Genomic DNA, 23,973 nt, shown 5'->3' with positions numbered 1-23,973 from the left:
TTCTTGGGAAGGTTAGATTCATTTAGCTCACGGCAAGGAAACTGAACTGCCCAGTATCTCTTAATCACTAGGTGCAAGATGCACGTTATGGGAGATGTTTCAGAAGCAGTTTCATCAGAGACACAATGCACCTTTCAGCTGCTGCAGTGAAATGCTGTAGTCCACATTTACATTTCTAAAAGCTAAAAATCCATCGCCCCTTCCTACCCACACTCCTCAGGGAATTATGTCGTTGGAAACTGCCCTCGCTCTATCCACAAACTGGCTCACTCTTACAAAATGCACCAGGACCCTTATCAGTACTGCAGGCTGCCCGGGGGCTGCACAGGAGAGACCATCACCCACAGAGAGGTGAGCAGGTGTCTGCCCCCGTTTAGTCCCAGTGACTCAGCAGCCAAACTGTACTCTGGGAGCTGCCTTCAGGGACACAGAGGGACGTTCATTCCTGCTAGAACTTAGTGAAGGGGCAGGTGATCCACCCAAAATCTGGTCCCCCACAAAGGTAACCATCTGCACTTAAGTCTTGCTAACTGACACACCGTCCATAGGCACCCCACGGTCACAGGCATGTGGGAAGGGGCAGCAATGGAGGAGGAAGGGGGGTTGGGAAATAGTGGGCAGGCTACTGTGTAATATCACCCGGCCTTTGCACATAATACAAGAGGGCAGAGACGTGGCAGTGTCACAATAAAAATATTTTTCCATGTGTTTGAAATGTTCATTTATCAGTTGATATTCCATATTTTTGTTTTAATTCAGCCATTTTAATTTCTATGTAGACATGCCCTCTGTAGATATCTTGGACTTTGCACACAGACCAAACAAAAACAGCAAATCAATGGATTTTATGAATATTTTGCAGGATCTGAACATTGCTAACGAGGCAGCATTTATCGCCCATCCCCAATTGCCCCAGAGGTGGCGAGTGGCGAGGAGTCTCTTTTCCGAAGCACTGCAGCCCCTCTGTTGAGCCCACAGAACTGCTAGGTTGGAAGGTCCAGGATTTAGACCCAGCGCCAATGAAGTAAGACATACTTCCAGATCAGGTGGAACCTGTAGATGGTGGTGGTGTTCCCATGTTCCCACCGCCCTCATCCTACTTGCTAGTAGAGGTCACAGGCTTGGAGGTGGCACCAGCATAGTCTAGGTGAGTAACCACAATGCATCTGCAGATGGAGACATAGGTGGTGTACCGAATGAATAGGTATCGTTATGGCTGGGATACCAATCAAGAGGGGTGCTTGGCCTGGACAGCGTCGAGCTTCTTCAGAGATGGAGCTGCCCACATCCGAGCAAATGGAAAATATTCCATCACAATTGCAAATTGTGCTTTATGGATGGTGAGAAAGATGTCAGGAGGCGAGGCACTTGCCCCAGGCTGACTTGCTCATGTAGTCACTGTAGTTATGTGGTTGGACAAGCTGAGTTTCTGGTTAGTGGTGACCTGCCAGGATACGGAGACCTCAGCAACAGTAATGTCTTTGAAAGTTAAGACTGGATGGTCAGACTCTCTCTGATTGGAGATGTCACGGCTGGCACTTTTGCAGCATGAATGTTACGCATCTCTGCCAGCCTACGCCTGGACATTGGTTGGCTCTTGCTGAGGCATGGACCACTTCATTTGCTGAGGAGTTGCACAATGTTCAATTCCATTTGCAATCAGCAAACATTTCTACCATGTAACATCAATTTACTTCAATTTGATTTCCTGTCTATCAACCAAGTTCACAACACAGTTCTGTGTTCTCTTGCACCACATGAATAGATTTACCCAGCCCCAAAACTGCCTTCTGGTCATCAAAAAAAATATTTACTCATTCCATTTATTGTTCTGAAAATCAACTACTTGTATATTCTTTCACTTCACAGAGACCAATTCCCATACCACGTCTGCCATTGCATCAAAGATTCTACACCGCTTGGGTCATAGGGAGGTTTTTAAATGTGATCAAGGGGCAGGAGGTTCCTTTGGAGATTCTAGTGAACATTTGTGACTAAAGTTAATGGATCAGCTGCATTGGTCAGGACACACAAAATGTGATAAGTAGCAGCTGGATGCTGGAGAGTAACTGACCTATATCTTTGCATTCGAGAACCACCCAGATCAAGCCCTCCCTGTACACAGACATCACCGCCATCTTCTGCTCAGATCCACTGGCAGTCCGCAGATAGAAGCGCCTGTGACCAGACCGAACCTGCAGCAAAACTGAGGCCACAGTCTCTGGCAACTGACCTGACCAATCCCTCACTCCCTGAAGGTGCTAGGGAGGGGTAGGAGGGGCTGGGGCGTGCAACAAGGTGGGATTGTGGGAGCAGCACTCCCTCTCAATTGTGTGAAAGAAGCTTGGTCATCAGGCAGAGATACTCTTGGTGCTGCCATACGTGACACAGGTGGTGTCCATACACTGCGCTGCAGCCACCTGAGACAATGTACAAATCTCCAGAGAGAAAGGGGGAAGGACATACCCAATGTGCATCCCCATTTGATAGTTGCCTTTGTGTGGATAGACCCTGGGTACACGACGACCATGTGTCACTGCGTACCGTGGTTCTACCTATCCCAGTGTTGCCTGGGGAGGGAAACACGATAATGCTGGAGGAACTCAGCAGGCCAGGCAGCATCCGTGGAGAAAAGCAGCATCATCGTGTTTTTCATCCAGATTTAATCTGCAGTCCTTTGTTTCTCTCTTGCCTGGGATGAGTCTGGCCACATTACTATAGAACATTCCCTTCAATTGGACTGTCTCCCCAGAGATGAACACCTCTAAACAAGTCAATCACGTCGTGGTCTGCAGGCAAAGGAAATGGGGCTTAAACGAATGGTTCCACAAAAGCATCATTACCAGAACTTTCAAACAAGCTCCAAAACCTTGCTCAGCCGGCGATGAGTAAGGTCCATCTTTGAAGATTCTTCAAGCACAGCTGGAGTCACAGTCCCACCACGTGGCCCTCAGGGAAGGTCAGTGGGGATAAGATCTTCATCACTCTCCTTCCAGGATGAGTGTTTTGCCAAGGAGACAAGTAAAAAGGGATGCGGTGATGTTTGCTGAAGTTTGTCCCAAACAGCTGTGTAACACTGTGCTCCACAGGCCGTTCCCAGGGACGCAGCAAGATGAGCAGTGGCTGCTGTGGGTTTATTAATGTGGAGAGGGAGGTGCTTTGGTCTGCCCGAGGCTGGTCTTGCTGTGCCAGGAGCTGACCGTGATCAAATGCTGCAGCCTGGACATCCCAAGGCACAGGAGCATGTGATGAACAACCACTCACTGAGACCCGGGGCAGTCATCACAGAAGGTCCAATAGGCAAAAGGATTCGCCATGACACACACAGGCTGAAACCAGTGAAACATCTCCCTGCTAGATCAAGCAGCATGTGAGAGAACAGTATCCTGCAGATATCATTTCATTTGCATGCAGGGTTTGCATTATATGTCCTGTACAGTGAACATGAAGGCACTGCCATTATTCTTAAAATTTGCATTCTCAGGAAAAAAAAGATAGTTGCTCAATGCTTAACAGAATCACCAGGTTGTGAAACAGTTAGAAAAGTTGCACTATAACAAACCGATTCTATGCAACGGTAACAACCGAATGAGTATGAGGCCTTATATGTTCGGCCAAGGAATCATTTTAAAAAAGGACAGAGATAGAGTCGAGGAAAGTTGTGCTGCTCTGGAAGGATATGGTTTTTAATTAAATATCAGAATGTTTTAGGAGGAGGATACATTGTGCGCCTGTGAAGGATAATACATTATTCAGCTCCAGCTGGTGTCACTTTGAAGCTGCAGCGTATCTGAAAAGAAAAAGTGGAATGTGCAAGATGAGAGTGCAAGCTATTGCCTGGATTTTTCTGGTACCTGCCAGCAGTTCCAAAAACCACCCATAAAAATGGAAATCCTGGACTTTCACACATGCCGAATCAAACAAGAGGCCAAATCGTCCCCTTTACTCCAGGGGAATGCTGTGGTCAACCTTGCTGACTGACAGACTTCCTGACCAGAGTTAGTAGCCCAGCAGTTATTCCAGAATAACCTGTTCTCAGATCCTGTGCCAGGTGGACCTTGCATGGGATCTGGGACCCATTTCATTCAGTGAGGAGAATAAGACTGGAATTAAAACAAGGCAGGCAAATTTCAACAACATTTTATTTCATGGTTCTTAATTGTTCCTCTTTCCAAAAACAAAAGTCATCAGTAATTTTATTTTTTTTTAAATGTTTCTGAATGTCAAAAGAGAAAAAAACCTGAGGTTTGACAGGTGGCAAACCAGGGCTGGGCATCGTCAGCTACAGAGCCACTGCTGGCTGCCTCAGCATCTCCTTCCTGCCCCAGAGATCGGATGCTTCAGGCCAGCAAGGTGTCCCTTCACACCTGGGCCAGGTAGGTTCCAGTTCCAGGTAACCACAGGTGATGGGATAATGTCAGCAAGATACAGCTCCAGCTTTATTCCAGCACTGTTTGATGAATTATTTATAAATAAACTCCAAGTTGCAATCTGGAATGCATGGCATGAAACTGTGGTGGTAACAAATATTTAATGCAATTCTCTTTTGAATGTTACAAGCACCAAGAGAACATAGGAGCATGGGATTAATTGTTTACAGAGCCAGGAGGGAAAGTGAGCCTAAAACCGTTGCGTTGTTCTGTGAGCCCGCTCATTCCTCTCTAGGATACAAATTGAATTCCAGTTTTGATAATCTGATATCTTGAAGTGAGAGACACACACAAACAGGATGCACACACAGAATCTCTATACAAAAGCTTTGCAAGTGGCACAGACTTCCAATACAGGGTTCTGTCTGCAACCAGTCCACAGGTCAGAAATGCAGTTACCTAGCAATATATTTAATAAAGACATATGGCCAACCTAGAGTAGAGTAACATGTAGTTAAACCAGAGTGTTTAACTCAGCCATTCAGATAATGCCATGAACAGAATTCACAGTAGTGTAGTGGTTAGCGTAATACTATTACAGCGCCAGCAACCTGGGTTCAATTCCCATCACTGTATGTAAGGAGCTTGTACGTCCTCCCCATGTCTACGTGGGTTTCCTCCGGGTGCTCCGGTTTCCTCCCACATTCCAAAGACATACAGGTTAGGAAGTTGTGGGCATGCTATGTTGGCGCCGGAAGTGTGGCGACACTTGCGGGCTGCCCCCAGAACACTCTATGCAAAAGATACATTTCACTGTTTCGATGTACATGTGACTAAGAAAGATATCTGATCTTATACCTGCAGCAGCCAACAAATCCATCCTGCCAGTCTCCCAGACAGTCGCTCGCATCTACGGGCTGTACACAAGTCAAGTATTTGTAACTTGGGGAGGATTTGTACTTGTAGCTGATGCCCCTTTCAGTCCATCCATGTTTGTCCTGATCTTCTTCAGGAGTCTCTCAGGAAGAAAGATCAACAGGGCAAGTGGGTGAAGTGATGTGCTTCTCCCAGCCTGCATACAAGGCATCAGTGTGCTCCAGACACAGACTTTCAGGTTCTCAACACCATCCTGAAGCTACCCTCTTTACTTTTGACTCCTGGGAATCCCTGGCCCACAACACTCAGTGGGAATATTGCATTGTTTCCCAAGGTGGCATTGAGCACATCCTTGAAACAGCCTCTGCCCATTTAGTGATCTCTTGCCTGGATTGAGGTTGCAGAAAGGGCCTGAACTGGTAGTCTGGGCTCTGGTCTGAATAACATGACCTGCTCGGTGGAACCAGCTGAGGAGCTCTGTGCTGGGGACATTGGCCTGGGAAAAGACACTCACTGGTGTCCTTCCCCTTCTACAGAGAAAGCAAGGATTTGTTTTGCATTCCAACTACATTTGGTGAAAGATCATGTTTCTAAAAACAAAAAGTTTTGTAAAGGAAAGCCCCAATTTTAAGCACCAAACAGGAACTGGATACTTAAGTTATACCCAGCCTGATTTACCCTGCCCACATGCAACAGCCACAACCAACAGATCAAATCCAAGCTCTGCAGTCCTGCCACATCCAGTTGTGAATGGTGGTGGACAATTAACCAACTCACTGGAGAAGGCAGCTCCACAAACCTCCCCATTCTCAGTGATGGGGGAGACCACAAGAGAAAGCTGAAGCATTTACAAGAAGTGCTGAATGGATGATCCATCTCGGCCTCCTCCAGTGGTCCCCAGCATGACAGGTGCCAGTCTTCAGTCAATTTCATTCACTCTTCATGATAATCGAGAAGTGATGAAATTCACTGGATACAGCAAGACTACGGGCCCCAACAACCCTCCAGCAGTGGTACTGGAGTGCTCCAGAACTTGCCAGGCTCTTAACCAAGCTGTTCCAATACAAACAGCAACACTGTCATCCACCCGACAATATGGAACATTGCCCAGGTCTCTCTTGTCCACAGGAAGCAGGACAAGTCCACCCAGGCCAATTACCACCCCATGAGTCTACTCTCAAACAAAGTGATGGAAGGGATCATCAACAGCGCGATCCAGCAGCACTTGTTCAGTAACAACCTGCTCACAGCAGCTCAGGTTGGGTTCTGCCAAAGTCACTCAGCTCCCAACCTCATTCCAGCCTTAGTTCAGCAGCATTTGCAACTCCTCAGATAATGAAGCAGTCCACATCCAAATGCAGCAAGACTTGGACGATATGAAGGCCTGGGCCGATAGGTGGCAAGTAACATTTAAATTGGTTTATTATTGTAACTTGTCTTGCATACCATTCATACTGATCAATTCATTACAACAGTGCATTGAGGTAGTACAAGGTAAAAACAATAACAGAATGCAGAATAAAGTGTTACAGTTACAGAGAAAGTGCAGTGCAGGCAGGTAAAGGTGCAAGGTCACAACAAGGAAGATTGAGGGGTCAGGAGTCCATCTTATCGTACTAGGGAACTGTTCAATAGTCTTATCACAGCAGGGTAGAAGCTGTCCTTGAGCCTGGTGGTATGTGCTTTCAGGCTTTTGTATCCTCTGGCTGATGGGAGGGGCGAGAAGAGAGAATGTCTGGGGTGGGTGGGGTCTCTGATTATGTTGGCTGCTTTACCGAGACAGCGAGAAGTGTAGACAGAGTCCATGGAGGGGAGGCTGGTTTTTGTGATGTGCTGAGCTGTGTCCACAACTCTGCAGTTTCTTGCAGTCTCGGGCAAAGTAGTTGCTGTACCAAGCCATGATGCATCCAGATAGGATGCTTTCTATGGTGCATCGATCAAAAATTGGTGAGGGTCAAAAGGGTACATGCCAAATTTCTTTGGCCTCCTGAGGAAGTAGAGGTGCTGGTGAGCTTTCTTGGCCGTGGCATCTACTGGGTTGGACCAGGACTGGCTATTGGTGATGTACACTCCAAGGAACTTGAAGCTCTCAACCCTCTCGACCTCAGCACCATTGAAGCAAACAGAAGCATGTGCACTGCCCCACTTCCTGAAGTCAATGACCAGCTCTTTTGTTTTGCTGCCATTTAGGGAAATGTTATCGTCATGGTTTCCTCCCACATTCCAAAGATGTATTGGTTAGGAAGTTGTGGGCATGTTGGCGCCAGAAGTGTGGCAACATTTGCAGGCTGCCTTCAGAACACTCTACACAAAAGATGCATTTCACTGTGTTTCTATGTACATGTGACTAATAAAGAAATCAAATCAAATTTTATTAGGCTCTCTATCTCCTTCATGTACTCTGACTCATTATCTGAGATACAGCCCACTGTGGTGGTGTCATCTTCAAACTTGTAGATGGTGATAGAGCAGAATCTGGGCACACAGTCATGAGTGTATAGGGAGTAGAGTTGGGGGCTTAGGACCCCTACACCACACAAGTGCCAGGCAATGACAATATCCTACAAAAGATCCAGCAATCACCCCTGATATTCAAGGGCTGACTGTCACTGAATCCCCCACTATCAACATCCTGGGGGTTACCATTGACAAACAATGTGGCTACGCGAGCTAGCCAGAGGCTAGGAACCCTGTAGTGAGTAACTCACCTCCTAACTCCCCAAAGTCCATTCACTCTCTACAAGGCTCAAGTCAGGAGTGCGACAGAGCACTCTGCACTTGCCTGGATGAGTGCAGCTTCAACAACACTCAAGCTCAACACCATCCAGGACACCAGCCCATGTGATAGGCACCCCATCCTCAACCATTCACTCACTCCACCATTGACACACAGCAGCAGCAGTTTGTACCATCTACAGGATGCATTGCAGCAACTCACCAAGACTCTTCCAAACCCACCACCTCTACCAGCTAGAAGGACGGCAGCAAAAGCATGGGGACACCACCCCCTGGAAGTGGCCCTCCAATCCACACACCATCCAGACTTGGAAATGTATCACCGTCCCTTCACCGCCCTGGGTCAAAATCCGTAACTTCCTGCCGAACTGCTTTGCAGGTTTACCCGCACCTCAAGGACTGCAATTCACAAGATCACAAGACAAAGGAGCAGAAGTCGGCTATTCGGCCCAGCGAGTCTGCTCCATGAGCTAAACTAAAACTATTCCTATCTAGCCCCAATTTCTAGCCTTATCCCCATATCCCTTGATACCTTGACTAATTAGATACCCATCTATCTCCTCAAACGCCCCCAATGATTGGACCTCCACAGTTGTACGTGGCAAAGAATTCCATAATTTCACTACCCTCTGGCTAAAGAAATTTCTCCTTTGTGTTTTAAACCAGTACCCTCTAATTCTAAGACTGTGCCCTCTAGTACTGAATTCACCCACCAAGGGAAACAGCTTAACCACATCTACTCTGTCCAGTCCTTTCAACATTCTAAATGTTTCTATGAGGTCCCCTCTCATTCTTCCTTACTTTTATACCTTATACCTCTCGAAATGAATGCCAACATAGCATTCGCTTTCTTTACCACCGATCCAACCTGGTGGTTAACCTTTAGGGTATCCTGCACAAGTACCCCCAAGTCCCTTGGTACTTCTGTACTTTGAATTTTCTCCCCATCTAGATAATAATCTGCCCATTTATTTCTTTTTCCAAAGTGTACAACAGCATGTTTCTCAACATTGAATCTCATCTGCCATTTCTTTGCCCATTCTCCTAAACTATCTAAGTCTCTCTGCAACCTTCCTGTTTCTTCAATACTCCCTACTCTTCCACCCATCTTGGTGTCGTCTGCAAACTTAGCCACAAAACCATTTAATCCATCATCCAAATCATTAATGTACAAAGTAAAAAGAAGCGGCCCCAACACCGACCCCTGTGGTACACCAATGGTAACCGGTAGCCAACCAGAACAGGATCCCTTTATTCCCACCCTTTGCTTTCTGCCTACCAGCCAATGCTCCACCCATTCTAATATCCTACCTGTAATTCCATGAGCTCTCATCTTATGCTGAGCATGCCTTATGAAAGCAGGCTGAGGGAACTGCCTGATAGAGGTGTATAAGATGAGAGGTATTGATCGGGTAGATAGTCAGAGGCTTCTCCCCAGGGCTGAAATGGTGGCCACAAGAGGACATAGGTTTAAGGTGCTGGGGAGTAGATATAGAGGAGATGTCAGGGGTAAGTTTTTTACTCAGAGTGGTGAGTGCATGGAATGGGCTGCCGGAAACGGTGGTGGAGGCGGATACGATAGGGTCTTTCAAGAGACTGTTAGATAGGTACATGGAGCTGAATAAAATAGAGGGCTATGGGTAAGCCTAGTAATTTCTAAGGTAGGGACATGTTCGGCACAGCTTTGTGGGCCGAAGGGCCTGAATTGTGCTGTAGTTTTTCCATGTTTCTTATTAATCAGCCTCTTGTGCGGCCCCTTGTCGAAGGCCTTTTGAAAGTCTAAATACACAACATCCACAGCCTCTCCCTTATCCACCCTACCTGAGATTTCCTCAAAAAACTCCAATAGGTTGGTCAGACAGGATCTTCCCTTCATGAAACCATGTCGGCTAGGACCTATCTTGCCTTGCACCTTTAGGTATTCCATAACCTCATCCTTGAGGATTGATTCCAATAACTTTCCCATCACCGATGTCAGACTAATAGGTCTGTAATTTCCTATATGCTGCCTCCCACCTTTCTTATACAGCTGAACTACATTTGCGACCCTCCAGTCCTCTGGAACCATGCCAAAGTCTATCGATTCCTGGAAAATTATCACCAATGCCTCTGCCATCTCTGAAGCCGCCTCCTTCAGAACCATGGGGTGCACCTCATTGGTCCGAGAGACTTGCAGTTCTCAAAGGCAGCTCACCACTGCCTTCTCTAGGGCAGCCAGGGATGGGGCAATTAAATGCAAAGCCCACATCCCTTGAATGGAAAGAAAACAAATTATGGCCCACTGAAGTCAATGGGACACAAAGATCAGGGTGTGCACCAAGAGGACAATTAACCCCAACCACTCTCGGGTGGAGAGAAGGATCCCTACCACTCTTCTTGTCTGTATGCCAATTGTTTTGAGTTATTGACAGCTCTGCCAAGGGATATTCATGCTTGCTCTTCACCCATTCTATTCCACTTGTAATCTTGAGAACATTGGTCTGTAACCCACTGCCTGGGAGAAAACCTCATCACATACAAAACCTACAAGGACAAGGAGTGAATGTGCTCTCACCAACAAGGCCCATGAAGAGGGATTTAGGTTAGCATGGACAATTGACTCATCATGGAATCATACAAGTGTGATGTGACAGCCACACAACCTGCTCTTTCAGAGAATGCAAAGTGAGGGACACCAGTAACCAGCCCCTTCACTGTAAAACCAAGGGATTTTTTTTAAAACTTTGACTCGAGGATGGTGACACAGCAGGTAGAGTCACTGCCTCGATGCTCCAGAGACCCAGGTTCAATCCTGACATCGGGTGCTGTCTGTGAGGAGTTTGCACGTTCTCTGCGACCATGTGGGTTTCTTTCAGGTACTCAAATTTCCTCCCACATCCCAAAGATTTGTGGGTTGGTAGGTTGAGGCAAGAGATTCTGCCCATGCTGGAATCTGAAGGAACTCAGGTCAAGCAGCATCAATGGAGGGAAATAAAACAGTCGACATCTCTGGTCAGGACCCTTCTCTTGACCCAAAACGTCAACTGTTTGTTTCCCTCCATTGATGCTGCCTGATCTGCTGAGTTCCTCCAGCACTTCTTGTGTGAGGATGGTAGGTTAATTGGCTGCTCTAAATTGTCCCTAGTATGTAGGTGAGTGGCAGAATCCAAGGGGAGTTAACAAGAATGTGGGAAGAAAAAAGAGATTACTGTGGGATCAGTGTAAATGGCCGGTTGATGGTCAGCACAGATCAGTGGACTAAAGGACCTGCTTTCATGCTGTATCTTTCTAATGTAGGCAAAGCCTTGGTTTAAAATCTTAAGAGAAAGATAGCACTTCCAACAATGTAGCACCGCCTCAGACCTGCACCAGAAAGTTAGACGCATCTCTGAAGTGGGGCTTACACTGCTGACCCCTCAGTTCAAGTGATGGAGGGACCTCGTCATCACACACACACTCACACCACACCAAGCAGCCAGTCGTAGGTCACTGCAACACTGGGTTGAAGTCAGGAGCTGCTTGTCAGGTACCAGACCGAACAGCATTCAACCAGCAACTCCACACACAAATTCAGGCAAGTTTTCACAACATTTAAATGCTGCTTTTCCATCAAGACCTACAGTAAAGTTCTGATAACCCACTATCTGACAATTCAGAAATCCTGATGGTTCGACACCCGACCCACCAGCTGATGGTTGCTGTGCTCCCTTCCCACTCACCTGGGCCCTGGTTCCCACATTCCCAACCCACTTAGCTCATTCACTGGAAAATTTATCACATTGTGTAGTGTCTATCAAAATTTGTCAAAGGTAGGTAATAGAAATAACAGCCAAAAGTCCAACAATACCTGAAAGTAGGATAAAGTTCAAAGCAGCTGCTGGAAACAATAATTCAGACATGGGGGTGAGTATTTTCCAGCTACATCCGAGACAGACCAGACCACATGGGCCAGAACCTACATCATGCAACAGAATCAATACTCCAGTGGAGGACCAGTAAAGTCTCAGAGACCCCCACACCACAGCTCCAGGAGGCCCGGCCACCAAGGTGGACAATAAAAATCACAGTAGATGCAGAAGAATTGGAGTTCCAAAGGATTTGGATTTGCCTCCCCATGGATGCAGAAATAAAATCGACTGTGCACAAATGCTCAAGATGGCGAGTGCTGATATTGATACCAAGTGCTGGAAAATCAGGACCTTCACCTCTCCATGTTGGAAAGGATCACATTGCATGGAATACACAGCACAGAGACAGGCCATTAGCCCCTCTGTTTCTATTAGGCCTCCTCCAAGCACCAAATTCATCCATTCCTTTCTGCCCCAGGTGCATATCCAAATCCCAACTTTTATTCTCATTTGTGAGCTGAGTGCTGATGGGGCCAGTGGACGAGTCCCCACAGGCGAAGCTTCTCCCATGGTGCTGCTGGATACAGAGCTCCCGGATTTAGATCCGTTGAAAGGTTCCGTGTCAGGACAGGGCACAACCCCAAGTGGTCTTTCCCTGCACCCACAAGCCCCGTTCGTCCAGTTAGCAGAAGTCACTGCTGTAACCAGATTTTCTGCTGCTTGAGCTGAGATGCAGCACTTGCTGTACCATTGGCTTCTGACAGGTGCAGACAGACATCCTGGACTCGACACAGCCAATGCACATCAGGGCAGCACACCTACAGACACACAAGCGTGGTGCCAGCAGTAGGTATAAAACCAGTGCTTCCTTCGCTGAACTGGTCAGCAAGCATGTACCACTGTGCAGGATCACAGCCCCGTCACCCAAAGCCAGTGCCAACTAACAAAACCCATCTCGTTCAGTACAGGATTCAGGAACTTCATATCAATGGAATTTTACTCAACAAGTGAATCAAATGATATAGAGAATAAAAATAGCACCACAAACTTCAAATAAATCTCAACATAAAGTAAAAATGAATTTCTACCCGAGAGTTGTACTTTGCAGTCAAGCATAATGTGATCTGGCCACTTATTGTTTCTAAATTCCTGAAAATTAAGAGCTTCAAACAAATGGCACCAAACTAAATCATCTGAGACACATTTGCCAAAAGTCAGTGCTTGTGAAGGCCATCACCAATTCTCTTCTCCAGGAAGATCAGATACATGGCTTCGACTTTATCCCATTTCAATTTCTTTAAATCGCCCAAGTACATTTTACTCAGACCACAGTGCAGCACCATCTGGCAGGTTAGTGACCGCACAGAGTGGAGGCATTTCCTGCCACCCACTGTAATCCAAGCACATTAACATGTCCTGCATGCCAAGGGAGAAAATGGTCACAGAGCTACAATCACTGCCAGCATGTAAAGAGTTAAATCCTTCAACTCCTACTGTCCAATACAAAAAGCACACAGCGATGACATTTCAAAACAGATTTTCTTTAAGAAAGATCATGTAGTCAAAGCGTTTATGATATCAATAGCAACTGGGGCGACACAGAGCCTGGAGTTTGAACAATACCGAATGCAGTAGCTGAGGATTCAGTCTCTCCAATTCTAATATTCAAACCTACTTACCTGCTGTGCCTCAATGAATTGGGATTGCGTTCAGACTAAAACTAACTCAATTCAGCCTGTAGCAGCACATTTATCAGCTCCACCTGCAAAGCACACAGCATTTTAGCTTACGTGTCAGTGTTTGCATTTGCTCAGGAACTTCCTGAAATGAAGGCGTGGTGGCTGTGTGCACAATGCTGGTGGATTAAGGCAAATTCCAGGTTTTAAATTTCTCCACCCTAAATGCAACTCCGCCTTTAACAAGGACAGTGTAAGGGGGTGGGTGGGGCAGTGGTGGGGTGCGGAGGAGGGGTTTGTCCATCCCAACCACCCATGAGAAACGTGCTAATAAATTTAGAAATACATGTGGAATATCTGCTGGCTCAGACACCAAGGATAATTCCCTGGGAGCTATTATATCCACTCAAGGGTGTAGTTGGAGGGTTTGGGTTTAACATTTCCATCGGAAAGACGGCCCCTGACATTGGAGCACGTTACCGAGGGAGATGCTTACATTTCTCTGCTCAACTCTCAAGTTTGGGACACCAACCCCGCACCCACCCCACCCCCCCCCCAAAGATCATCCAACTCCAAGGGGAGAGTGCTCCCAACTGAGACAGGACTGACAATTTTTGGGAGTGGGGATGAAACTTTGGGAACCAAATCAAGAAAGTTGTACCAATTGCCCTGGATGATGAACTTCTAGGAGGCCAATAATATGATCACTGGGGAAACATATGTGAAGGGCTTCAAATTAAGCAATTTTTCTTTATATATTGTACCTGTACCTCACTATACCTGTGCACATGGCAATAAACTTGACTCATTCCACACCGAGGCACTCAACCTATGCAAAGAAAATGCAGCAATTGAGGGAAAAGTAGAATACCCGACATCCCATACATCACCGACTGTGTCCAAAACACCCACCCCACCCCCTCCTCCAGAAACTCCCAGCTTACACACTAATATTGAATCACATGGGTTTTGCACAGAGCAGGTGATTGGCTCATTCAAAGCTAACACACACCTGTCCTGACAATGCTCGGAGATCTTGGGGTCAGCAGCCACTTCCATCCATTACCCTAGCTCAGCCTTTACAGTGAGATGCAACCTCCCTACACTGGCATCAATGCACATCCAGGTTTTCAGCAGGGTTGAATTATTTGGTGTGATAATGTATCCAAAAGCCACCAGGAACTGGGCTTGAGGTATTTTAACATTGTTCACAGATGACCCAAGCTCAAAGCTTCCAAATAATAAACAGTACGATTAAATACTGATCTAAGAACAAGCATGTTGCCGGGATTGGAGGGCTTGAGTTACAAGGCGAGTCTGGACAGGCTGGGACTGTTGTCCCTGGAGTGAAGGAGGCAGAGGGATGACCTCAGAGGTTTATAAAATCATGAGGGGTATAGATAAGGTGGATGGTCAGTTTTTTTTTTAATCCCCCAGGGTAAGGGATTTAAAACTGGAGGGCATAGATTTGAGGTGAGGGGAAAGATTTAAAGGGGATCTGAGGGAAGTTTTTCCACAGAGGGTGGTGGGTTTATGGAATGAGCTGCCAGAGGAAGTGGTAGAGGTGGGTACAATTACACTTAGAAGACATTTGGACAGGTACAAGGATAGGAAAGGTTTAGGGGGATATTGGCCAAATGGGACTAGCTCCTGGGTCAGCACGGATGACTTGGGCTGAAGGGCCAGTATCCCTGCTGTGTAACTATCTGGTGTTACTGACGGGCCCTGTGTGCATTTCTTGTTGAACAGAGCTGGCTGCCATTTCATAGGGCAGTTGGGATGAAGCACAGTAACACTGGAATCACACAGGTGCTAGACAAACGACTCCATAACACATTGTTCCTGCAGGTATTTTGGAAATCATGAAACCTCAAGAGTCCCAGCACAACCTCTGGAAAAACTCATCTGAATTCTGGAGTATTTACTCAACTGGAAGCAAATCAGCTCAAAATGTGGCCTTCACTCTCTGCAGTTGCCATTTCTCTTTTTAAGCCAAAAAAGAACAAACGTCTCAATTAAATTGATGACAAGGCCAATTATCACAATCACATAATTAAACATTTTCATATACATGTGACTCACATTGAGAAGCGAGGACAAATTAGTTTGGGTGATTAAAAGGCACCAAGGAAACAGCAGTAGGCCATTCGAGGTCCTCTTCAATTCTACTGAATCCTGGCGGAACCACCTCTGCTCCCACCCCTGGTCCAACTGCCAGACCAAAATTTGACCTTCTCAGAACGTCAGCCTTATACAAGACAGTTTGAGGGAAAGTGGACCGACGAGAGGGTTTAGGCCAGGAGGAGAGGCAGCAAGATGCAGCACCGAGGAGTGGCCGGACTGATCTAACGCTGCACTGGAGTCTGGTGGAAAACACACGGCTCCGGGAGGCACAAGCAGCTGAAGCCAAGTGAGTGCATTGGCTGCAACCTACCCATTGTTTAATTCCAGTCTTTGGGGCATTCTCCGAGCACGGTTACAGTCACTGCCAGGGAGCGTGGTGTGACTGGTACAAGTGCAGTATTGATCAATATTAATCTGCAGGCAGAGCGGAAGTAGCAGATTCATCCCATCGCCAGTCCTGTGTCACTTCCACCCATCACCTCCCAGCTCCTGACATCATTCCCACTCCCTCCTGTCACCACCAGCTTTTGCTCCACCCCTTCACACTGGCTCTCTCCCCTCTTTCCAATCCAGATGAAGGGTCTCAACCCAAAACGTCGACTGTCCATTTCCCTCCACAGGTGCTGCCTGACCCGCTGAGACCCTCCAGTACTTTTGTGTTGCTCCAGGTTTCCAGCACCTGCAGTCTCGTGTCTCCATAATTACAAACTTTGTTTTTGAAAGGGACTCATTCACAGAACAAGAACACTATTTATTGGCCAAACTTCATTGTCACTTGCATAGAGAGACCTGTTAAACCAGTTCAGAGTCATCCATGTTGCTGGATCTGGGGTCAGATACAGGCCAGGCTGGGCAAGGATGGTAGATACCCCTCCAAGGGACCTTACTGACCAGGAGGGTTTTTAAATGGCAATTAGGACATTCAGTGGTCACAATATTGCTGACCTTTCACCTCTACACTTATTTGGCCATATTTAAATTCCCCAGCTGCCACTGTGACATTCAGATTCATGTCTCTACAGAACCAGCCTGGTCACTTAACCAATCAGTTCCACTTTGTTTTACAAAGCAGTTGATTCTCCCAGGGACTGGGATCTTGCACATGACCTCCAACAGCTCACTGGATGACTTCTCCAGTCAGACTGCTTGCCTACATCACCGCTCAAACTTCCCCATACCTGCACCTTCCTCACTGCCCCCGCTGCAACAAGCACTCAGACACTCGACAACGCCGTGTCAGCCTGCCTGCGTTCCAATTCTCACCCTCTCTCCATTCTACAGTCTTGTTCAGCTCACAAGGCGATGGCCAGGCTGACTGAACTGGCTGCCAGTCAGAAATTGCAGAGTGACCTGGGACCACCCCACACACTCCAGAAGACCCCCACACAGATGGGAGGACGGTTGGTTAACTTCCTCTCATCCCTCCCCAAATGAACATCAAAGTGTAATTGTGTGCAGAACTTGGTTATAAAGATAGAAATACACATTTTATTCTTCAATGTAGCCAAGGGCACTTGCAATATATCACACAATGTTCCACAGTATTAACCTTGTTGGAGATGTTTGCCATATTTAGTCAGTAAAAAGAAATAACCTCCATTGAGGGTACATAACATGTACAAACAAGTTATTAAACTGCACATCTTCACTCATTATTTGTTAAATTCAATAAGTTTCTAAAGATAAACACAGCTTATGTTTTGAGGAAGAAACTTTGAACGTCTCTTTACCAATTATACGATGGATGTACTGTGAGGTGGAGCCAGTTTAAACATTATCTACTTGCCAACCATTTGCATTGACAGGTATCAAGATGATGGATTTGCAGACACAAACATCTGCAAAGCTCGATTATAGACATCCTGGAATCATTTGTATTGACTTCCCAAGGGGAAATGTTTTAGAAAAACCAAAACACCTTATCAATATGCAATTGTAGCTTTCTAAAAAAGAGTGAATGATTTGGAAAGAAGGTGATGGCTCGTTATGTAACATTTTCAGAGATGTATGGAGGCGGTGTGGATCAGATCTATTCTCAGTCCTGACACAGCTGTCAGTACTCTGAGTCAGAATCCAGCACAAAAAGGTGCAAATTAATTCACCATGGGGAAAACAGGTCATTGTGAGTTGCCATCTCTACCAGATGACACAAGCTGAAGTCAGGAAAAGAGAATCTGATCCCTCCCAGCAAGCCAACAATTTACAGCTGCTTGTTGTCAATTGAAGAGGGCCTTGCTGCTACTGATTTACAGACAAAACAACAATTGTTTGCATCAAAATACAAGAACTAAATAAACTATTTGCTTTAAGCAAAGTTACTTGGCACTATCAGACTTCATAATACTTGCATCATTCCCAAATTCAGGTGATTTCATATAATCCAAACTCATTGACCATTCACTCACCATTGCACATAAGTGAATTGGCTAGTTAAGCTTTTTTTAAAAAAAAAATCTATTTTACTGAACAGAGCAGTGAACCACTTGGACCATGCCATTCATCTCAAGGACAAGGCTCTTTGAATCCAAGTCAGGTCAAAGTTACTGACATTTTCATACCGCTTCAAATGACCAAAGAAAATGGTAATCTCAGTGCTAAAACACTTCATACCTCAAGGTAATGAGAAAACACGGCGTCACTGTCAGAATTTTCCAGATCCAATTCCCACTACGCAGCCAAATCCAGTGGTTTCTCTTGGTCACAAAATGCCCGTTTCATCCAGAATCAGAGGCTGGGGAGAGAGGATTACAGAAGGTCAGAATACCTCCCACCAATTCCTGACTTCACCAATACACCAAAACTAAAAATCAGGTCAAATAAATGAGATTCAAAGATGAGCTTACATGAAGTGCAAACACAAGGCGCTGTCATGAGCCACAAACACTGGATCTTTCCCTAATACGCATCAGCTGCTTATCATGTGGTTCGGTAGCCTGAGCAGGGGCCTTTCCTTCAGCACACGCCATCCAATTAAACACTGAAGGCACAGCTCCAGGTTATTAACCCGAGGGTTGGCCAGCTTCAGAGGCAGAGTAAACCCACACAGAGAATCAGCCAACATTTAAAGAAGTGCCTAGTACACGTTACTTGCAGCCCAGATGTTGCAAGTGGTCACAAACGGCTCAGCGGCTAAAGTATTTTCCACTTCAAGATGCAAAAAGAAAATTCTATAGGACTTTAAAGTGAAAGTCATGTGTCATCTGTAACACAGGCAACAGATTGGCACTTAAATCAACCTATCAGAAACATTAATGAAGTACAAGTGAACCAATATCAAACCTCCAAATGAATAGCACCAAGGCTGCACGAAAAAGCCAGTAAAGAATTAGCAAGGAAAAATTAAAGTACTTAAAATGGAACAGAGGAGATTCACAGCACAGTTGAAGATCATTTAACCCTTTGAATCTATGCCAGCCAAAGATGAGTTTACCCAGTTTAATCCCATTTCACCACTCCTGGATAACCAAGGCCATGAACCAAGTATTTGCTCAATGCTATGAGGGATCTACCTCACCCATTCTGTCAGAGTTTCCACCTCCCACAACCTTCTACAGGGAGAAAGTTTCCTCAGTTCCCTTAGTGTCGCTGTGTATTAATCTGTTTGCTATTAAACAAATGTACCAAATCAAGGGGAGCCACTCAATGGCTCGGCTGTAAATAAAGGACCCCCACTCCACTCACCAACGTAACCTTCCCTCAACCTACACACATTATTTACCACATTTTCGACTGTGCTCTGCACAGACTGGAGGTATTGCAGAGTTGAAATTTGACTGTGAGGAACTTTTGGATACCCCAAGGATACAAGGCACTTCTGACACAAGTTCTCCAGATCGCCCACTTTCCACTCTGGTCCCACATGCCAGGTTATATAAAAATTCAGCCCTTATCCAGTTTTCCCCACATTGCCATTTGTGGGATCTTGCTGTACACACAGGCTGCCTACATTACAACAGTGACTACACCTAGAACCATAGCAATTCAGCCCCACACCTCCATTTAATCCACATTCTTACCCACCCGTGGCAACCTTTCAGCCACCCGCTCAAAGGATCCAGCTACCTCAGCCTTCAAGATATTCAGAGGCTCTGCTTCCATTGCCACTGTCCCAAGGAAGTGAGGGACAAAGACCATCACCCTCAGAACAAATCCCCCCTCATCTTAAATGAACAACCCTTTATTGTTTTAAAACAGTAACCTCTAGTTTCCCCCTCAAGAAGAAATATTCTCTAAACACCCACCCTGTCAACACCCCTCAGGATCGGACATTTCAGTCAGGTCTCCTCGTACTTTTCTGAACTCCAGCTGGTTCAACCTTTGCCTGTCCAACCGTTCCTCACAATACAGCAGAACCATTCCAGTTATTGGTCCGGTAACCCTTCTCTGCACTGTTTCCAACCCACTTTCTTCCTTAAACAAGGAGATGAATACTGTGTTCAGTTCTCTACGTGTGGTCTCACCATTGCCTTATGCAACTGAACAATAAATTCCCTATCTTTGGATTCAATTCCCCAGCAATAAATGTTAGCTTTCCCAATTACTTTTATCAGTACTTTACAAGGTACATTAAGAGCAAGACGATAACCAGGGCAAGAGCGGGGCCCATTACAGACGAGTGGGAAACCAAGTGTGGACCCAGAGGACATGGGTGGAGGTCTTTAATGAATACTTTGCACCTGCTTTCATGAAGGAGAAAGACATTGTAGTTGGAAAATTTTAGTTGCGACAGTAAATTTCTAGAGCACATCAAGACTGAAAGGGTGTTATTAGATAGAGTAGATGTCTTAGTAGGCATAAGTGTGGTTAAATCCCATGGGCCCGATGAGATGCATCCTGGACTGCTATGGGAGGAGAACTGTTGGGGCCCTGGCGATACTTAAGCCTTCACTGGCCACAGGAGAGGTACAGATGACTGGAGGACAAATGTGGTGTCTTCATTCAAGGGCAGCAGAGATAAGCTGGGTAATTACCCATCTGTGAGACCAATATCAAGAGGGAGGGAAGTTCTTGGAAAAAGTTCTAAGGGACAGGATTAATCTGCACTTGGGAAGGCAGGGATAGTCAGCACTGATTTGGTGGGAGATTCTGTTTGAAAGATTTAATTGAATCTGTCAGTACTGGTGATGTGGTTTACACAGTCTCCAGTCAGGACTTGGCAAGTTCCCACTTGAAAGGCCGGTCCAAAAAGGTTAATCCATGGGATCCAGGCAAGTTGGATCCAAAATTGGCTTGGTAATAGGGGCAGAGGGTGAAGGGTTGTTTGTGATTGGGAGCCTGTGACCAGTGGTGTACTGCAGGGATTGGTGCGGGGAACCTTGCTGTTTGTGAATTACATAATAACTTAGGTGTGAGTGTAGGAGGTAGGATTAGTAGGTTTGCAGATGACATGAAAATTACTGGTGTCATTGATGGTGAGGAGGGTTGTCTGAGGCCGCAGAATGATATTGATCAGCCGGTAAATTGGGCAGGGCAAAGGTAGGTGAAATTTAATCCTGACAAGGGTGAGCTGCTGCATTTTGGGACACACGATGAATGGGAGGACCCAAGAAACAAAGGGGCCTCAGTATACAAGCACACAGATCCCTGAAGGTGGCAGCACAGGTAGATAGGATGGTGCCCGAGAGAGATGAAGGCAACATACAGGATGCCAGCCTTCATTAGTCAGGGCATTGAATACCAGACCAGGAAGGACTTGGTACAACTTAATAACACACTGGTTAGGCCCCAGCTAGAATATTGTATGCAGTTCCAGTTGCCAACCTATAGGAAAGACATGATTTCATTGAAAGGTGCAGAGGAGACTCAGTCAAAGTCCGATAGCATTCAGCTCACCACATCCACTCTGACCAGTGGGCATCCATCTGTATTAATCCCATTTTCCAGGGCATTGCCCATAGCCTTCTGTGCCCTGGTGATTCAAGTGCTTGTCCAGACACTTCGTAAAGTGTTGTCAGTAACTCTGCTTCCGCCAGTCCCTCAGGCAGTGCATTCCAGATACTCATCCCTCTCTGGGTGAAAACTGTCCCCCTCAGATCCCCTCCAAATCTCTTCCCCCTTACCCTAAATACATGTCCTCTAGTTTTACAGTGGCATGCAGAAGTTTGGGCACCCCTGGTCAAAATTTCTGTTACTGTGAATAGTTAAGTGAGTAGAAGATGAACTGATCTCCAAAAGTCATTAAGTTAAAGATGAAACATTCTTTTCAACATTTTAAGCAAGATTAGTGTACTATTTTTGTTCTGTACAATTTTAGAGTGAAAAAAGGAGAGGAGCACCATGCAAAAGTTTGGGCATCCCAAGAGATTTGAGCTCTCATAACTTTTACCAAGGTCTCAGACCTTCATTAGCTTGTTAGGGCTATGGCTTGTTCACAGTCATCATTAGGAAAGGCCAGGTGATGCAAATTTCAAAGCTTTATAAATACCCTGACTCCTCAAACCTTATCCCAACAATCAGCAGCCACGGGCTCCTCTAAGCAGCTGCCTAGCACTCTGAAAATTAAAAATAAATTATGCCCTCAAAGCAGAAGTCTATAAGAAGACAGCAAAGTGTTTTCAGGTAGCCGTTTCCTCAGTTCGTAATGTAATTAAGAAATGGCATTTAACAGGAACGGTGGAGGTCAAGTTGAGGTCTGCAAGACCAAGAAAACTTTCGGAGAGACTGCTCATAGGATTGCTAGAAAGGCAAATCAAAACTCCCGTTCAACTGCAAAAGACCTTCAGGAAGATTTAGCAGACTCTGGAGTGGTGCTGCACTGTTCTACTGTGCAACGACACCCGCACAAATATGACCTTTCCTGCATCCTCACCACAAAATTCAGCATCAGAAGTTTGCAAAGGAACACCTAAACAAGCCTGATGCATTTTGGAAACAAGTCCTGTGGACTGATGCAGTTAAAATAGAACTTTTTGGCCACAATGAGCAAAGGTATGTTTGGAGAAAAAAGGGTGCAGAATTTCATGAAAAGAACACCTCTCCAACTGTTAAGCACGGGGGTGGATCGATCATGCTTTGGGCTTGTGTTGCAGCCAGTGGCACAGGGAACATTTCACTGGTAGAGGGAAGAATGAATTCAATTAAATACCAGCAAATTCTGGAAGCAAACATCACATCATCTGTAAAAAAAAAGCTGAAGATGAAAAGAGGATGGCTTCTACAACAGGATAACGATCCTAAACAGATCTCAAAATCCACAATGGACTACCTCAACAGGCACAAGCTGAAGGTTTTGCCAAGGCTCTCACAGACCCCCGACCTAAACGTCATCGAAAATCTGTGGATAGACCTCAAAAGAGCAGAGCATGCAAGATGGCCCAAGAATCTCACAGAACTAGAAGCCTTTTACAAGGAAGAATGGGTGAAAATCCCCCAAACAAGAATTGAAAGACTCTTAGCTGGCTACAGCAAGTGTTTACAAGCTGTGATGTTTGCCAAAGGGGGTGTTACTAAGTACTGACTATGCAGGGTGCCCAAACTTTTGCTTCGGGCCCTTTTCATTTTTTTGTTAGTTTGAAATTGTAAAAGATGGAAATAAAAAAAAGTAATCTTGCTTAAAATATTAAAGAAATGTGTCATCTTTAACTTTCTGCCTTTTGGAAATCAGGTCATCTTTTACTCACTTAGCTCTTCACAGCAACAGAAATTTTGACCAGGGGTGCCCAAACTTTTGCATGCCACTATATATACCTCTCATATGGGGAAAAGTTTCCCCGCAGTCTACCCAATCTATGCCCCTCAATATTATTGACCTCAGTTATGTCCCCTCTTAACCTCCTCTGCTCCAGGGAGAACCGACTCAGCCTCTCGTTTCTCCTCATAACCAAAACACTCCACCCCAGGCTGGTGAATCCCCTCCACACCCACTCCAGCACTGTCACAACCTTCCTGTAGTGTGGTGACCAGAACCACATGCAGTACTTCAGTAGAGGTCTGATTAAATGTTTTACAAGGTTGGAGCAGAACCTCCTTGTTGTTGTGTTCAGTGCTGAAGGTCCATATCCCATGTTTTCTGAACCACATTATCTACCCGCGCTGTCACCTTCAAGGATCTTTGGACTTGCACTCTAAGGTCCCTCTGTTCCAAAATGTTCCCTGGGACCCACCCATTCATGGTGCATGTCCTAGCCTCATTAGTGCTCCCAGAATACATCACCTCACATTTATCTGAATTAAACTACAATCAGCCATTTTTCAACACATCAATATTACCCTACAGCCCAAGATTACTCTCCACATTGCCAACAACTCCACCAACCCGTGCGTCCTCTGAACATGCTGATCGTGCCACCTACGTCATTCATGTATATCAAAAACAGCAAGGGTCCCAGTACCGATTCCTGTAGGACACCACTCACACGAGTGATT

The 23,973-nt window shown here is 45.8% G+C and overlaps 1 protein-coding gene across 2 annotated transcripts in view; it reads right to left on the bottom strand.

Moving 5' to 3' along the window:
* Nucleotides 1–23,973, bottom strand: part of LOC127584095 (ras-related protein Rab-27A) — a 128,138-nt gene that overhangs the window by 45,297 nt on the left and 58,868 nt on the right. Inside the window, exon 2 of one of the 2 annotated variants that reach the window (XM_052040658.1) lies at nt 18,220–18,340. The gene's annotated coding sequence lies outside the window, so the exon portion shown is untranslated. Of the gene's footprint in view, nt 1–13,488; nt 13,641–18,219; nt 18,341–23,973 lie in introns of those variants that run through there. The other variant, XM_052040659.1, reaches the window with a different exon arrangement.

The sequence above is a fragment of the Pristis pectinata genome, chromosome 28 (assembly GCF_009764475.1).
Source record: "Pristis pectinata isolate sPriPec2 chromosome 28, sPriPec2.1.pri, whole genome shotgun sequence".
In the NCBI taxonomy this organism is placed as follows: domain Eukaryota; kingdom Metazoa; phylum Chordata; class Chondrichthyes; order Rhinopristiformes; family Pristidae; genus Pristis; species Pristis pectinata.
Note: the sequence above shows the minus strand (reverse complement) of the source record. Positions and strands in the feature narration are given on the sequence as shown.